At 51.5% G+C, this 10887-nt stretch overlaps 1 protein-coding gene across 1 annotated transcript in view; it reads left to right on the top strand.

Annotated features, from left to right (window-relative positions):
- Positions 1-3896: 3896 nt before the first annotated feature.
- The window catches only part of PRDM15 (PR/SET domain 15), a 76264-nt gene continuing 69273 nt past the window's right edge, over positions 3897-10887 (top strand). Inside the window, exon 1 of the mRNA XM_030806302.1 lies at positions 3897-3966. The gene's annotated coding sequence lies outside the window, so the exon portion shown is untranslated. The remainder of the gene's footprint in view (positions 3967-10887) is intronic.

Here is a 10887-nt window from a genome sequence, read left to right as displayed (position 1 = left end):
TGGCTATGTTGTCCAGGCTGTATTAAACGTTTTAAAAAATCTTTGCTAATCTAATAAAAATGATCTCACTGCGACTTTGTTTTTTCTCTTATTACAACATAGTTGAATAGCTTCTCATATGCTTAAGAACCATTGAATTTCCTACGAACTGTCCATCCATATACTTTGCTCATTTTTCTATATACATATATATTTTTATTGGTTCACAAGAGTTTCACATACATGAGGGAAACGAGCCCTTTTGTGGCATCAATTTAAGATCATTTTCCCCGGTTCATCACTTCTCTTTATGAATGTAGGTTTTTGCCAGGCAGCAACGAACAAGACAGTCGGCCTCTCTGAATGTGGGCGGCCAGGACTAAAGTGAAAAGTGTGTCCCTTCTCCGTCTCACGTTTTGTGATGGCACACACACTTGGTGGAGGGGGGAGGCCACACAGGCCCCCGGGGAAGAATGGAGAGCCAGGTCCGCGGCTGGCCCGGTGCTCACCCGTCGCGTGGCGGAGCCCGCCAGGCCAGACTCCCCTCCCGGCCCCTCGCGGGCACAGAGCTCGTGTCCCAGGGCCCCGTCGGCCAAATCCAGAGGTCACCGTGAGCGGGGGCAAGTCCCAGGCCTGTTCTAGAGAAAAACTCGACCCACCTACCGCCACCACTCCCCAACTCCGCAAGAAACGCGTCCGAGGAGAGGTGGAGAGGGAGCTGCCCGCGCGCGTGGGCGGCAGGGCCGTGCCACGTGGGAGGGGGCCCGCGCGCGGAATTCCCTCCGGCCAGGCCAGCCCCGCGCGCGCCCGCTGCCCCGTCCACGCCGCCCGCGCCCCGCAGTCCCACCCGCAGGACCCCCAGCCGCGCCAGGGTCTCGCCTGCGCCCCCCGCGCCCGCCCGCGGACTACAAGTCCCGCCGTGCCCCGCCGCCGTCCCCCGGCTTCCGGTGCTGCGCAGTTTCCGGAGCGGATCGCAACCCGGAGTCCGGATCCGATCCCGCTCTGCACATTCCAAAGGCAGGTAAAGCTCCGGGCCCTGCGCCCGCCGCCCGCCCCGGCGTGCGCCCCGCCGGCCCCGGTCCGCGCCCGCCGCCCCCGCGAGCCCCGGCGCGCCCTGAGCCCGCTGCCCCCCGCCCCCCGCGCCCGGCAGCCGCGCGCCGCCCCGGTCCAGCCGCCATGCCGACTGTTCTTTGTTACATTCGCCGGCTGCGGGCACCGTTGGCGATCGGAGTCAAAACCCGGCTGGATTTCCCGGAGCCGCTCCGGGATCGCCCTGCGCGCCGCCCGCCCGCCGGGTCCCGCCGCCGCGGGCGCTCCTGGCCGGGCTCCGCGCCCCCGTCCCCGGCCTCTCGCCCCCCGCCCGCCCGCCCGCGGCCAGGCCCCGCGCGGGGCCGCGGGGCTGCCGGGCCGCGCTCGCCCGTGGGCGCGGCGCAGGGTCTTCGCCGCCCCCGGCCCGCGGCCCCGCGGCCCCCGCCGCCGGGCGGCCGCGTCGCCGAGGGCCCCGGGGATGTCATTATCCCCCGCCCTCGGGTACAGCCCATGGTGGTCGCACGGGAGGGTCCCTGGACCCCCACCCCCGCGTTTGGAGAAGCTGAGTCCTGGTGATGGGGTCTCCCAGACCCCATGTGCCTTATTTTCGTAAGCCTTTTGGTGGCAGAGAGAAGGTAGCGAGGTGGATGGACAGGTGACGCGTACCTAGCCGGGGTGGGTGGCCGTGCGGGGACGGGGCGTGCCCGGCCGCTCAGGTGAGGCCCGCCTCGCGCGGACAGGTGGGGACGGGGGCCACGCGCGGCCTCCGGCTAGAGGGGAGGTGTTCACGCAGGGGTTAGCCTTGAGAAAATAGAAATGAAAACTCATGGAAATAAATACTCCTGTCTGGTGTTTAGAGTTATCACCCATTTACCTTTCTTAACCCCCTAATGTAGTGGGATGGGTTTTTTTCCCCACAAATGCTCAGAAATTGCCTCTTACCCCCAAGTCCCCAAAGGGAGTTTAAAACGGTAGAAACAAGTGTGTGATCAGAGACACGTGGACCTGTGTGTGTATTTAAAGCTGCCAACACTCGTTTTAAAAAAACCACATTGGCTTAAGCCAGACTCAAGTGAATTTGGAGAACCCAGCTTGGTTCCTGCAGGGTGAGATGTGAAGGAACCACTGGTTTTGTGATGAACCTTAAAAGGTAGCAGTGACAGTTCTCCTTGGAGAATGCAGTGATGTCAACACTTGATAAGGGCGGTGATCCCTCCCCGGTGCACACACCACTACCGTATTTTGTTTCAAGCTCGAACATTTTCACGTGTTCCACGTTTTCACTGCTTCACTCCTTCCCCAGATTTCCTGACATCGCTGCCTCACGGTGAACGATTAAGAAATAGTAGCTCTATAGTTGAGATTTTCAAGAGCAAAAACACCATTTTTTTTAATAGTTTGTTTTTCTTCTTATATCTGTGATTCATACTTTTTGCCGCAAAGTAGCCAGCAAAGAATAAACTAATATGTTCCATTTTGGAAGCAGGCGGGACGGTTATTTCTCCAGAAGACAAATAAATAAATTTAAAAATCAACTGTAGTTGGAAGGCTGCTAGCTTGTCTTAGAATAATTATATTTGACAAAGAACTCTGTTCACTTAGGATGTGGCTCTCATCATTTTCGATGTCATTATCTGTACAGAAGGCCAGGAAAGAACAGTCCTGCCATTTTGCAGATTGAAGGGAGATTTAAGGCAACTGTGTCTTCCACCCGTGCGCTCAGAGTTAGGGATGGTGAGCGGTGACTTAAATGCTTTTTCAGACTCTGTTCCTCATTTGCAAAGTGTGAACGGCCCTGCTCAGCTCCCCTCACAGTGCTGGTGTGTGCAGATATTCATTCATTCGGCCATTCATGCATTCTTGCCACCAGTGTTTACTGAACACCTGTTACGTGCGCCGCGCTGTAGTGAATGGAGAGAGGGCTGCACCTGGGGGACCTAATGTTCTGCGCAGGGGAGTGGAGGTGGTGTAGACAGCAAATCATAAAACTCTCAGGTAAGACGATGGGAAGAGCATGAAGAAAGGAAGGAGGGCAGGCAGGTGGTGGGCAGGGGATGGGGCACTCAGGGGCTGGGACTAGAAAGGGCTGTCTGAGGAGGGGCCACAGTGGAGACCAGTGCTGTGAGGGAGCCTCTGGTGGAGGTGGGTGCGGTGGTGCCTGCCCCCACCAGGCAGATAGTGGCAAATGCAAAGGCCCTGGGGTGGGATGAGCCCAGGATGGGACAGGCCAGTGTAGCCATGGAGGTGGGGCAGCAGGGGCCGTGCACCAGGCAGAGATTTTATTCTGACTGCCTTGTGGATGCCGCTGAGGGGCTTTGAGCAGTGGTGGGGCAGAGTCTGCATCTTTTGGCTGTGTGTGGGGAATGGAGCTGGCATCACTGGAATCCAGGCCCTGCGTGATTCCACTCCACAGAACACGGAGGCAGAAGGGGAGATGGGGCAGGACAGAGCCTAGTTCCAGAGCCAGGCAGGCCTGCTGCTGGTTTGGTTGGAAATGCATGGTGGGTGACTGGAGCTGCTATTTACTGAGGTGCAGGTGACCTGAGGCATTCAGGGGCCCTGTAGACCAGACATCTTCAAACTCTCCCTCAGAGTGGGAGAAGACCCTGCCCCGGGGCCACATCCACTCTTCAAAAGGCTCCTCCTAAGGAAAGGTCCCTCCTCTTGCAGTCATGGCCCTGGGGTGTGGGAACTGCGGAGTCCCAGCAGATGTAAGGGTGTTGGGGAATGGCTCCCCCGTGGGCCACAGGTCTGCAGCAGCTGCGGGAGCCTCTACACCAGTGGTGTTCATGGTGATCGTTGATGACAGGTTGATCTTGGATGAATTCAGGCTCAGAACTCAAGAGGCTGTGGCATTGGGGGACTCTGCTGTGACCAAGCCCCTTCTGCTCCCATCTCCTTATTTCTGGAACCAGCTTCTCTGTGCTCACATTTCTAGAAAGAGGAATAGGGACAGAGGTGAGCATTTGTCCATGCTATGTGAACTGATTAGGGGAAAAAAGCTCTTTCTATTAAACACACCTTTTGTGTTAGAAGATGGTTTATCAAAGCGTAGACTATTTCTGTTTTGATCAGTGGTGTTCCAATTGTTGCCATACCACGAAAAGGAGATATGGTTCAATGGTGGACCGCATATACGATGCTGGTCCTGTAAGATGATAGTACCGCATTTTTACGATACCTTTTCTATGTTTAGATATGCAAACACTTACTATTATGTTACAGGTACCTACAGTATTCTGTTAGTTAAGTGCTGTACAGGTTTGTGTAGCCTAGGAGTCATAGGCTGGGCCATATAGCCTAGGTGTGTAGTAGGCTATACCATCTAGGGTTGTGTATGTATGTACACTCTGTCATGTTTGCACAACTACAAAATCCCATAGCAATGCATTTCTCAGAATACTGTCGTTAAGCAACACGCGACTGTACCGCGGTGATGATTCAGGAGATGTTAGCACAATCCTATGGTTGTAGAAAATCAAGACGCATTCAATTTATATGCATGTTTGCGTTGCAAAAAGTTACAGTAGAGTGAATCAATAGAGTAATTTCAATCATGAATATATAACGTTGGGTTTACATTTTGTAGTAACAGAAATAGGAGTTCCTAGAGGAAGAAGTGTATGCTTCCTGGCCTTAAAGAAGAGCTTGTCTGTGTGCGTTGTGAGTGGATGGCCATGGCTGTCACGTCGTCGTGCCTCGATTCTAATAGATATATTTACAAGAGTGAGATGGCAGCTTTATTTTAACTCAGTATTTACAGTATGCTGGAAATGATGTCCCTTGCAGCTGTTTAAAACAGGGATGAACAGTTTATACTGTCAGCTGAGATGCAGGGAGTAGCGTTTTAGGAAACATTTTCGTGGGGATACTGGCAAAACTCAAAGATCCTGGCTGCTCCTGGTTCCAGGCGTCAGGTGGAGCTACCAGCTACCGTCCGGGGCCTGGGAGGGTGAGGGGCCGCCAGGATGCCGGCTTGGGAGTTGGGGGTGGCAGGTAAGTGCTGCATCTAGAGGGATGGAGGTCTAGGTAGCCAGCTTGCGGTACCCCCTGTGGAGGCTCTGGAGGGGAGGTGCAGACAGCAGAGGGGCTTAGGAGGGAGCACGCAGTGAGAGGGACCCTCCAGGGCAGAAGGGGTTTCCAGAGGAGGCAGTAAGGATGGCTTCGGGTGGAGAGGAGCCTGGATTGGGCGGGGACCCTGCTGAAGCCACTCATCCTACATGAATCCTACTCAGAGCAGGAGAAGCCAAGATCAGCGATCCTCCCGTCTTGGCACCCCAAAGTGCTGGGATTACAGGTGTAAGCCTGTCCTGGAGTCCTCCAAGCCTGTGGGGTCTGATGAGCACAGACGGCTCAGCTCTTCCTTGCTTCCCTACCCTTACATAAAACTGGAGCTCGGCTTTCTCAGAGAGGATGCTTTTCTTTGCCTGAGATGCACCATCTGTTACTGGCTCCGTTTGACCGATCTCCTTGTTCAGCATGGTCCAGGTCTCCACTTGACAGCTCTGAGTGTTGACCTACTGCAGACATCATCAGTAAACCTTGACTAAGTGATGCAGCTCGCGGCAAACTCATTGTGAGTTCAGGGTCCTTAAGTCTTGATGTGGGTGGGGCCTGCAGGATGCAAATGCGGTTCGACTTTAACAGCCCACTCACTGGACCAGAGTCTGCTTTTGAGAAGGGATGTTTCAGGTGTCTCATAACCCTCTGGCCTCTGGCCTTTTGTAAGTTTCAAAAAAAAAAAAAAAAAAAAAAATATATATATATATATATATATATATATATATATATACATGCTACTTAGTTATAGTAAGTTTGTCTTTTATTGTGACCAAAAACATAAATGTTATTTTAGCACCACGTTAGGCAAGAGGTTAACAGGGTCCTTGTTCTGAGCAGGCCGCCTTAACTCTGACTGTTAGCTGGTCCTGTCATCTGGATTCCTTTTGTCTCCCTGGGTCCCTATCCCCCAGTACATCTGACTCCTCCAGGCTTTGTTCTCTGCCTATTCTCATTCTTTCCGCTTTTTAAAATACGCTAAACCAGCACTCACAGCCTCTCCACCATCCAAGCCCTGTAGGGTCGCACAAGCCTCATCATTAAGTAGGAATCAGTCCTCCCACCCCCTCCTTTTTTTTTTTTTTTGTTAAGCAAACACAGGACAGCCAGTTAGGGCAGCCATCAGTGTGGTAGAGTCTACACTACCTCAGTTTGCTTTTTTTTTTTTTTTTCCCGAGACAGAGTCTTGCTTCGTCACCTAGGCTGGAGGGCAGTGATGTGATCTCCATCTCGTCTCACTGCAACCTTGGCTCACTGCAACCTCTACCTCCTGGATTCAAGCAATCTTCCCACCTCAGCCTCCCGAGTAGCTGTGACTACAGGCATGTGTCACCATGCCTGGCTAATTTTTGTGTTTTCTGTAGAGATGGGGTTTCTCCATGGTACTCAAGCTGGTCTCAAATTCCTGGGCTTCAGCAATCCCCCCGCCTTGGCCCCCAGAGTGCTGGGGTGACAGTTATAAGCCACCGCGCCCAGCACAGTTTCCATTTTTAAGATGGTAGAGTCCACACCTTTCTCTCCCTCTTAAAGAACCAGATGTGAAAATGAGAAATATAGATGTCATCTTTGATGAAACTAAGAGGTTCAGAAAGTGAGAACAGAGAAGCAATCGTAAACAGTACAAGGAAACGGCAGGGCTGAAGGCCCAGTCAGTGCACAGCATCAAAGCAGGGCACAGAATTTCAGGTCACGGGAGCTAGAACAAAAATTCCGAAAGATTCTGGAGGTAGAGAGCTGCACAGAGGAGATTTGCTGGCAGGAAAGACACCAGATGCATCAGCCACAACGCTGGAAGCTGATGGACCATGGAGTCCTTCCTTGGACATTGGGTGTTCAGAGTGGAAGTGACCAGTGGCCGTGTACCCAGGCAGCCTAACTGAGGTGCGAGGGTAGAATAAGGACATTCACAGACATGACAAATCCTCCCACAAGATATACCCCCATGCGCCCTCCTACGGAAACTACAGGAAAAGGTGCTTTCCAGATCTGAGGAGTAGACCAAGGACAGGAGAGCAAGGAGGCTCCAGGCTCAGGAAACAGCTTCACATGCAGGAGAAGGAACCAGGCGCCCCCAGGCTGATGTGGAAGGGGAGGCCCAGGATGCAGCTGGTGTCAGACCAGCTCAGGAGGGGAGGTGCTAGGAAACACAGCTGAACCCGTGGTCCATCTTGTTGGTCTGACCCGGTGAAAAACTGTAAGGAGAAGCAATCGCAGGGTGCGGGAAGTTATAGAAATGGGTGTCTTCCCCTCCTACCACCACCAGCAGCAGAACCTGTGCACGTGCAGCACACAAAACCTGCACATGGGCAGCAAAGACAAGCCGCGTGCATATGAAGCCACCTAGCGCAGTTCTATGAACTGACTATAAACCCCTTTCTCTCTAATCTTATTCCTCACTAAATACGGTGCTTTCTTCCAGCTGAATCCAGTGGTTCCGCGTGCCCAGGAGCGTGCATTTTGCGCTCTCTTTGGCCCTCACCGCCCACTGACCTCCTGCACCACCTCCTCTGCCCCGCACAACGGTAGCAAACAAAATGTGTGCCCAGCATGTTGAATGTTTCCGACACAAAGAGATGATACATGTTTGAGATGATGGATATCGCTTATTCCCCTGATTTGATCACTATCCATTAGAAGCATCAGTTTGTACCCCACAAATAGGTACAATTGATTATGTGTCAAAATAAAAGTATAAAAAAATAAGGCCTAAGCAAATATAACAAATCAATTAAAGTTATTGATGATGAAGTTGTTTAAGTTCATTTCATCATTTCTTTTGAAGAAAAAAATGTGTTAATAATGAACTTGTTAGGGCAGTGAATATTTTCAGAGTCATAATATATATATCGATTTAACTATAATCATCCTGGGGAATGAGGGGAGGGGAAGAGAATGTAAGTAAGCTAGCCCTTCATCTGCCATAAGAAGTAAAAATGCAAGATCCAACTTTGAGAAATGAGGGATCTCAGAGAAGCGTGTTATTTTGAGGTGTAGGAGCAGATACAGCAGAAAGAGGCTTGAATGGCCACCCTGGGGAATGGGATAGCAAATGGGGAAGGGGAAAGGGGCACTTTTTGTTTTTTAAAGCTGTTTATATAGATACCATTTGGATGAAACCAAGAGGTTCAGAAAGTGACAAAAAAGAAGAAATCATAAAAGAAATACTCTTAAGAAAACATACTATTTCTGGCTATATAATAGCTATTTGCTTTATTTTAGAGAAGACAAAAAGAGAGACTTGGACATGAAAGGCCTGATGTTCCATTGTATCCTGGGGCCTTCCTGGCAGATGGGCGGGGCTGGGCCAAGGGGGGTTCTGGTCGTGTCACGTAGGTGTGCGCAGGTGGAGGCCGGCATGCTACAGGAGAGTCTGTACTCAGCAGGGCCGGTCAGAGCACCCGTGTGTCCCTGTGTGCTGAGCCTGGGTGCTGGAGAGGTGATGAAATGCAGCAGGTCTGGAGGAGCAGCAGCCATCCCCAGGAAGGAGGCTGCGGATTGGCTGTCAGTGGTAACAACAGAGGACCATTGTTAGTTTCTGTCGTGTTTCAAGACACGTGGAGAGGGACAGTGGGCTTCTCATGTCTACTTTCGTGACCCACTGTTGGCCTACAGGTCCCAGACTGGGAACCAGAGGGTCAGTGAGCAGCTCTGGGAAACATCTCTAGGCAATGAGGTGTCCGACATTGAGCCATTGAGCCCTGCGAGTGCAGGCCTGCGATGCAATCCTGCCCCACTTCCTGGTGGGCTCACTCCAGTAGGGAAGGAAGGATATGGGCCCAGACAGGGACAGCCTTTGGCTTTAACAATGGCAGCTGCTGCTCAAGAGGGACAGTGACAGGGAGGGTGACCTCAGGCAGAGGCAGAGGTGGTGGTGCAGGAGGTCGGGGTGGTGAGGGTGGGGGGAATGGAGAGCCAAAGAGAGTCCCCCAAACACTCCTGGGGCATGCGGAACCCCTGGATGAGGCTGGAAGAAAGCATTGTATTTAATGGGAAATAAGATGAGAAAGAAAGGGAGTTACCGCCGGCTTGTAGAACGCATGCCTTTTAACTGCTGGGCAGCAGGCAGTGAGGAGTGGTTGCTGTATTGTGCCATTTCATCACAGCCTTGGAAGCTGGGTGAAAAACCTCTGTCTACCCATCTGTATCTGTGTTTTATCTACATGTCTGTATCTGTGTTTTATCTGTATGTCTGTATCTGTGTTTTAACACTACTTTATGAGATGGTAGCAATGAACTGAAATTTGGAAGTTGTGCCAGCTGAAAGGGACTTGGTGAGTACTAGGCCACCCCTCTTATTGTAAGGTAAGGAAACAGAGGCCCTTGGAGGGGCCATAACTCACCTGAGGTCTCTCTCATCTGGTAAACAGCAGAGGCAGACTCACACCCTGGGCCTGGTGTCTAGTCCTCTATCTTGCAGCAAAGCCAGGCCCTGCCCCTTTGCTGACCCCGGGAGTCTGCAGTGTGGACCATCCTTCTTTAGCACGTTCATCAGCGTGTGCAAAAGGTGCTCTTTGCCCAAATAAATTCGGGAACCTGCTGGACAGAACACATCTCAGCAGAGATTTTTGTTGAAGGACTTTTCGGGGCCCCTCCTGTGCTGGTGTGTGTCGTGACTCTAGAGTGGGAATCTTCAGGGTGTCACAAACTGACTTAGTCAGAGTCCCTCTCCACCCACCTGCTAGCCCCCTGAAGCCCACCCACAGCATTTTTCAGGACGGTTCTGCAGCACATATTTTTGAAAATACGTTTGCTTTTTCCATTAGTGGGTTTTCCCTGAGTGCTTTTAATATTGTCACGAGGGCATGTGCCCAGCGGGAAAGATGCTCCTCCTGCTTCAACAAAAACTCCCTGAGCCTCCAGACCAGGGCTGGCTTCTGAGCACTTGAGATGTGCCTGGTCCAAATTAAGAAGCTGAAAGGGTAAAATACACACTGGATTGCTAAGGCTTAGTATGAAAAAATTCCTTAATACTTTTTTTATATTGTATTTTTTCTATGTTTATATTAATAGATGTTGACATAATATTTTGGGTGTACTGGATTAATAAAATGTTACTAAAATTACATATGTGAATCTGAGCAAGAATTTTTATGGCTTAAACCCAGATTGTTCTAAAGTTTATATGGAAAGGCAAAGGAACTAGAATAGAATGGCTGGAACAACTTTGCAAAAGAAGCATAAAGTGGGAGGAACCATTCTGCCCTGCTTTGAGACTTGACTAAAGCTACAGTCATCAAGACTGCATTGACTGGGCTCCGCCGAGCATGGTGCTGCTGGAGAGATCAGTGGACTAGAAGGGAGACCCAGGCATAGATGCACGTAAGTGTGGGCGCCCAGCTTTGACAGAGGCGCAGAAGCCAGTCAGCAGTGCTGAGGCCATGGGGCATTGTAGACAAAAAGGTGGACCTCAGCCTCAGCCTCTCAGCTTATACAAAAATTAATTCAGATTGGATAACAGATTTAAATGTAAGATGTATACTTATAAGACTTTTCTAGCTGGGCCTGGTGGCTCACGCCTGTAATCCCAGCACTTGGGAGGCCGAGGTGGATAAATGGCTTGAGCCCAGGAGTTCAAGACCAGCTTTGGCAACATGGAGAAACCCCGTCTCTACTGAAAATGCAAAACTAGCCAGGCGTGGTGGTGCATGCCTGTAATCCCAGCTACTCCAGAGGCTGAGGCAGGAGAATCACTTGAACCTGGGAGGCGGAGGTTGTGGTGAGCCAAGATCGCACCATTGGACCCCAGCCTGGGCGACAACAGTGAAACTCCATCACGTCTCAAAAAAAAAAAGAAAAAAAAATAGCCGGTGATGTGTGCCT

This window comes from Nomascus leucogenys, chromosome 25 (genome assembly GCF_006542625.1).
Source record: "Nomascus leucogenys isolate Asia chromosome 25, Asia_NLE_v1, whole genome shotgun sequence".
Lineage (NCBI taxonomy): Eukaryota > Metazoa > Chordata > Mammalia > Primates > Hylobatidae > Nomascus > Nomascus leucogenys.
Note: the sequence above shows the minus strand (reverse complement) of the source record. Positions and strands in the feature narration are given on the sequence as shown.